The sequence below is a fragment of the Drosophila santomea genome, chromosome 3L, assembly GCF_016746245.2.
Source record: "Drosophila santomea strain STO CAGO 1482 chromosome 3L, Prin_Dsan_1.1, whole genome shotgun sequence".
Lineage (NCBI taxonomy): Eukaryota > Metazoa > Arthropoda > Insecta > Diptera > Drosophilidae > Drosophila > Drosophila santomea.
Window position 1 is genome coordinate 14,431,233 of NC_053018.2, and position 7,800 is coordinate 14,439,032.

Consider the following 7,800-nt stretch of genomic DNA (forward strand, 5'->3'; position numbering starts at 1 on the left):
CCTTAAATGCGCTGCTATAGCTTAACCGATTGAGTAAGCCCAATTGTCTGTCTAATTGTGCCCGCCACAGCTGGCCCCCTTCAAGTTTTCAAGGACTTTCGAGCCACAGCCCATGAAAAAATATTATGGAGTATGGAATCCTTTGGCGAATTTCACATCCTGCACTTCACCCCCTTCCCCGCCAATACAGCTGCATTGGAGTAGCGTAAAAATACGTCTGTAGAAAGGAAGGAAATTGTGTCAGTGGTGTAGGCAGTTTAAAAAAGGTTTATTTATATTAATATATTATGTTTGCTTAAGACTTTTGTTTCATATATAATATTTTCTGCTCAGAATATTTCTAAAATATGTAACTATCACAATCTCTTATACATTAAGGAATATACAATTTATTTTATGAAACTTCTATTCTATCTGTTGAATTGAATTGTTGAATCCCCCTAGTAAAATTCTGCCTACGCCCCTGTGGCAAGTGCTCTTGTTTTCACAGGCCTCGACTGCGTTCAACCTCTCAATTATCGTTTTTCGGGAAATCTGACCCCGCCACGGTTTTGTACTTTTTTATGCGAACCGAAAAAATGGTGAGTTTCTTTTTGCTTTTTGGATAATTGTTATTTTTCGCGCACACTTGAGCCTAATGAATAAATAACATTAAACATGCTCTAATGGGCGCGCGATTTTTGATGCTGGTGAATGGTGGAGAGGGGGGTTGGAAAAGGCGGGGTGGAAAATCCGAAGCAAAATATTTTCATTATGAAAATACGGCTAAAGTGGACCGCTGCCGCCCACTTGAGTGCTGTGAGAACGGATTTTCCAACCGGTTTGCCATTTTGGTAATTTCGGTAACCCAAGCACTGACCTCAAAGCTCAATGAAAAGCGCCAACAGGTGATAATAGCGCCCATTCGCGGCTGGAAAATCGATATTGATACACTGACCCCAAAAAAAAAAAACACTTTGCACAATTATCTACTGGACACAAAAGCGAATTGTCGCCATCGCATTTCTGGCCGAAACCAGTGCTAATTGGCAACGCAAATTGCGATCGTCATAGGCAAACACACTTAGACACAGCGATCGCCGACATTCATTGGCCAATACAATATGGAAAATTTTAAGTGCCAGATTCAACAGTGCTGGCAACTTTTTTGGGGAAAAAAAGTTGCACAAATTCGAGGTCTGCAGCATCTGCATGGATTATCTTAACTTTTTAAAACAGAAAATGATAAAAAAGAAATGACGTCGAGTTATTTCCTTCTGATAGAACATACGTATATACATTATTTGTAACAAGTCTAAAATACCTTTTTAAAGCTGAATTGGCAACAGCAATCGTTAATAAGAATAACAATTGAAAAGAGACGATCATATAGAAGTGTCAAATCGCATTAGACACGATCTAGCATTGGAATATTTAAAAGAAATCCAAAAGGGCGAAAATACAGCATCAAAGAGAATATTTAATTCTTCCGTGAAATAACTAAAAAAGAAACTTTTTTATGGTGTTATTAAGTGTTTTAAATGCAGACTAAGTGCATAGATGATTAAATAAAATGTTGGATATGTGGTAAAAGATCCTTTTTCGTGGCAAAATAAATTACATTTGCGTTGTAATTTCCCAAATACCAACAAGTCTCAATACCAAAAGTGACACCAAAAATTGTTCAAACAAAAATAGAAAAAACCTCTCAAATGATAAGACAAAGAATGCCATTAGCCCTGACTCCAAAGCAGCTAACAATGATTAAGGTAGTAAACAAATTCGAAGCTCGGTCTACTTCAACAAAAGAATGTGGCCAGAAATTAGCGCTTTTGGTTAACAGACTACAAAAGGCATCAGCACAGAAAAAGGGCAACAAAAATTATGGAAAATAAATTCAAATCCCCAAAATACAAACAGAAATATGCGATTTTCTGAATGAAATAGAGGAGAAGTTCAATGGGAACTAACAGAATATTTTGGTTCATTCAGTAAACCAGATCACTGATCAAATAAACAAGCCAAATTAGTCGTTTAAAAAACCAGCGAGTGGCGGCGATAAACGCGTGTGAAAAGAATTTTACCAATTAGTGGGGAGTGGGATTAACTGGGATATACTATTATAAAGAGGACAAACCACCGCAAAAAGCTAAAACACACACACCGCCCCTTCGGTCATTGGATAATTTCGATGGCATTCGGCGATAGACATATGGAATTAGCTTGAGAAACCGAGCAACTGATGGTTCGGTTTAGATAAGTGCAGCTGAGGGGCCTGTACTTTGCTCTCTCAAGTGGACGGCAATTAGGGGTTGCACTGTAGCTGCGGAAATCATCCTCGAACAAATGACTCGCGCCCCAAATAAAAAAAGGAAGGAAAGCAAAAAAAAACGCAACAAAGTGTAAATAAATTTATTAAGGCTATACGCACAAGGGGTAAAAAATAGGAAACATAAAGAACTGGAATACATAGAACTGAAAGCGCAGTTTTCGCACCATTTGAGCAATGGCACAACATCAAATAGAACAAATAAATAAATGAATAAATGAAACAAACACACATAGCGATCGTGGATCAGACAATGCCAACTGCTTTTGTAATCGCAATTGTTTCGATTTAATTGTACTTCTTTTCTATTATTTATCTCGTTTTTTTGACCCGTCGAAATGCGTAACAGCAGCAACAGGCTGGGCTCAAAAAATAAAAAACCCTCTATGACAACGCAATCGATTCGGACTGTAAGATATACTCGTATATATGTGTGGATATAGACACACCTGTGCAATCGCCAGTTGGTGCCCCGCCGTACCATTCCAATCGAGTGACGCAGTTGCTGTTACCCACTTTTCACTGTTTACCCGCTCCATTGCGTAATCGCACAACAGAAGCTGGAGCTACAGAAGTTAACCCAGTAACCACCTTGAAGCAGCGTACTCGAAAAACACAATGCTATTCAGTGTTTTTTTGCGCTAAATTTTGCATTTAAATTTCTACAAAGGAATTGGAAAGCAGTTTTAATAAGCTAGAAGGAAAATCCAAATCAATTTAATGGCACTCTGCCTTATGAAGCTAAGAACTTGGGCAAACGTGAAACACACTTCGGAATTTCCAAAGTGTTACTTCTATAATTCTGCAAAAGTATGCACAATCGTTTTTTGTATCAATTGTCTGTATAAAAAATATCTTTTTTTTAGGTTCATATTTGTTTTTAGCAAGAAAATCAAGAGTTTTGTATCAGACAAAGACGTCTGTTTTCATTTACATGCTATCGTGTGTGGCCTGGACCAATATTTATTATTTAAATAACAAAAAGCAAAATAATGATTGAATATAAACCAGCTGCAAAAATAATAAAAAATTCTCGTTTCCGATTTTGTACTTAAATAATTAATTAAAAGTCTTTAATTAACTGCATTTTGAAGTCTTTAAGTCTATGGCGAATCGTCATACTCTGCTGCTGACGGTTATTACGGCCATAAAATTCGATTTGATTTTCGCGTGTGCGAAATATAATTTGCGTTATGTAACCTTTTGCCATAGTAACAATTTTGTCGGCTGCTAATTGGTTTACACGCCCCGATTGGCGACAATCCTTTATGTCACTCTCCACGATTTTCCACACCCACTTTTTCAGCTCACCGCCCCCTTTTTTTGGCGTCAGTGGCACCCATATTGCTTGTATTTTGTAGATGAATGCAGCGAAAAATGTCTCGTCAAAAGTTTGCATTTCTCTCGATTTTTTCGCATGGAACTCGCACTCGATTGAATGCGATGCCATCGAAGCCCTTTTTTTCCTTTTTTTTTTGGTGTGACAGCATTTGCGGAATGGCTGCTCCTTGCCAGGCTGCTGCTCCTTTCTGTGACAGTTTCGAGTCCTTTTGTGAAAGTTTTCCAGCAACTGCAAGACTCGTTGCACTTGGAAAAAATCTACCTAAAATAATAGTTAAATTTTAGCAACTACACGAGAAGTTTTCGAATATACAGATCGAATTTTCCGTGGTGTAGTCGATGTGCGTTTTAGTGGACATCAGTGAATCGGAGATCTTTTTGATGTTGTAACCCGAGACCGGACAAGCGTAATGTTTTGTCTAATAAATTCCGAAACACTACACTTCCGTCACATCATAAATCAAGCAAAAAAGAAAAATATATATATATTTTTGGAGAGGGAGGGATGGAGAGCCTACTAGTGCGATATAGGATACGCTGCTACCCTCATGCCCGATGACGATGATGGGCACAGAGAATTAAGGTAATTATGTTCGCAACAGAGTTTGCGCCATAGAATTTGCAATGGTATCGAGCGTAAACAAAAACAATATCAAACAATAAACATGCCAAATCAAACGGAATGCAGCGGGGAGTAGAACACCTTTTCCCCTGGACATCGAACATAATGTACCCTAATGACATCGAACAGGGGCACCCAAGCACCCAGTCATCCAGTCATCCAGTCACCCAGGCAGCTGTCATGTAGTGTTTAGGGGTTTTCGGACTTATAGGTAGCCCTCGTGCTAAACAACAAAACCAATCGAGTGTTAAGCGGAGCTACGAATTACAAAGTCAAACTACAAATGGCCCAAAACAAACAGTTAGAAAACTACTCCCATTGTAGGGGCTCATTTGAATATTAGAGCAGAGAATAAGTAACTGCGGTCTGATTGACTGGCGCGACTATCAGATACCCGGTGCTCATTTAATATGAAACCTTGAAAATATTAAGCTATTTAAAGAGGATTTCTTGTATGTTGAAGAGTATTTCAAGGCCTCTTTTTAGAAGAACTACGAGTATGTTTGTACTGACACTGAAAACCATATACCCCTTCATTTTGTGGTACGAAAACTTTCCAGTTTGGCGTGACTATCAGATAGCCGGTGCTCATTAAATATGAAACCTTAAAAATATCAAGCTAGTTAAGGAGAATTTCTTATATATTAAAGAGTATTTCAAGGCGTCTTTTAGATGTGCCATGTTTGTACTGACACTGAAAACAATATACCCCTTCAGTTTGGGGTACGAAAACTTTGAACTGCAGTTGCAAGATCCAGTTGACGCTTCCACAGCCGATTGGCAGCCAATCGGGCCTGTTGCTCCTCTGTTTGCCATCGTTTAGTGGCCAGCAGTCAAGTCAAATAGTATAGCATCATATATCGAACGGATCCACACAGTAGTTGGCCCTTGTAATAGTCGTGAGTTGGGTGCATCGCAAACTATTGCTAATTGATTTGTACACACGATGGCAGCGTTGTTCTCTTCTCGACTATTAACTGGAATTTGTCGCTTCGTTTTTTGTCTGTCGGTTCAGTTATTTCTGTAATTAACATTCGGCCAAGAGTCCAAGGCTCGCCAGGATTCTCTGTCAATTGGCTTTGTCGCGACTTTGTTTGGCCTCTGGGGAGACAACTCGTGACGCTGGTGATTCTACCAATTCAATCGAATTCTCGGTAATCACGGGGTTCGCTAACAGAAGTGCAAAGATAATGGGTAACGCCAATACAGATTGAATAAATACTGAAGTCCTTTTAGGCCCCTGAGGATTGCTGTTAACTGAAAAAGTCCTTGCACCGCTCATTTGAATGTTAAGCATCCATTGTTTATCTCACTTATAATTGATTTTTAATTAGCAGGTTTAAAAAGTTGCTGTGATTTTTTCTTTGTTACTCCAGGTTTACAATATGTTTTTACTCATCAATTCAAGTACAAGAAATCTGGCATTTATTCATAAATTATATTTAACATCTATTTATGCAAAACAATAGAACCTTTTCGACTTTATTATACGATTACAATTCACGATTTCTCACCCTCCGAACGAGTGAAAAGAAATTCGTTTAGAATCCGTTTTGCAAGCCAAAACTTCTATTCATTGAAATCACTTGTTCGACACAAATGACCAAAAAATTGGGTCAATCACTGGCCGAACCTTTCGTTTTTGCTCTTTACATAATTATTGGAACGTAACATTTGTCACACAAACGCATAGATAATGGAGTCGGCTCGAAGCGAAAGTGTTTGGGCCCAACCCAACAGAACTGGACAATCACAAGCCCAAAAACCCAACCCAACAACACAACAACCAACCAACCTGGCCAAATAGCTTTGCTTTGCGTGCCAAAATGCAACCAGAAATGGTTATCTGCCTGCCGGTTTAGTTTTTTTCCCCCTGTTTTATAATTTGTAATGACAAAATGCAATTAATTGCTGGGATTGTCCGGACATAGATGAGTTCTGCCAGATTACAACTAATTGCGGGTTGCCTTATTTCACAGATTTTGTGTTCGATTTAGTTGAAGATCAGACATTAGTACAAAATACGAAAAAAATGAGAGATAACTCCCCGCTGTTGTTTATTACTTCATTAAAACCGCATTAATGCCGCTCTTCACTTGCTATTCGATTTGTTTAAATCAATAATGAAAACAAGCAGCAACAATGAGCTTTTCGGGCCAAGAAAAAGGCCAAATCAAAACACCAGTTCGAACCAGACCCCGCGTATAGTAAACCAATCCCATGCGAAGCGATCGCATCCAAAAGCGAGAGGCTTCCACCAGACAATGCCGATAAATTAGAAAATAATGCGCACCCATTGTCCGCTGGCTTTGTTTCATTTAAGCGCTTTTGTTGTTTGCGTTTTGTTATTATTGTGGGGCCCCCAGCTCACCGACTCTGACCCCCGCCCCCTGTGACCCCCCTCACAGCACCTAGCAACCAGCTCCTACCACAGTGTTGACTGGTGGGAAAGACCGGAGACTTGGCCTTCCGATGCCCTCCACATGGATGAAAACCTTTTGTGGGTGCCCATGTTAAGCTGTAGTTTAAGAAAAATGCTCTTACTCTTAATATTTAGCCTATTTAATAATAAAGCCTACGATTAACATGGTATCTACCTTAAATCACAAAGAACCAACCATTATTATTTATAATTATAATTATTATATAAACAATGATATGATATGATTGGTATTACAAAAAAACTTGCTATTACTCTTAATTTTTTTTAATAGCATTTTCTACTTAGATGAAAAATAGCCAAAATTAATTTAAACTATTATGTGGTATATATATAATTTATTGGTATTTTCATTAAAATTAAATTATTATTTTTCTGAAAGTGCACTTACCTTACTAAATACCAATTATGATGTTTTAAGCAGTATTTAACTTTAAGAAAACTTAAGCTTATAGCATTCAGTTATCCCTAAAATTTATAGAAACGTGTAAGTTCAGATTTCCCACTGATATATTTGAAAATTTTAAAGAGTATTTAATTTCTTAACATTTAGCAAAAATTTTAAAAATTTATTTTCGTTATTCCGCCTTGTGTTTCCTAGTCGCCCCCCGTCCATCTGTGCTGTTGCTACACGTTTCTCAACTCTTTTCAACTTTTGTTGAATGAAGCTGATTACTCAAATTTGGTTTTGTTTACGATTCGTCAAGGTGTTGATGAGTTGAGCAGTCCGCTTCCCCCCAACCCCGGTCCCCTACCCCTGCCCCTTCTCCAGCGACCAACAAACTGTTGCCAAAAAAATTGTTATTAAATGTGATTAGTGTCTAACACAAAAAAGAGAGCACAATTCCGTTGGCTCCCAGTAGATTCTTTTTTTTTTTTTGGGCCTGGTCGAGGGTTACAGTTATAATCCTAAGCTATTGGCAGTTAACAGAGGTGAGGAGAGGAGAGCGGGGTGGGGGGCCTTAACCAGCTGGTGGCGTTTAACCCATTGAGCAGATCGGAAACCGACAATGGGCGAAATGCAGTTATCAATAAAGACGGCTTTTCTATTTTCAGTTTCTATTTGTGTTGCCATTGCTGTTTCTCCAC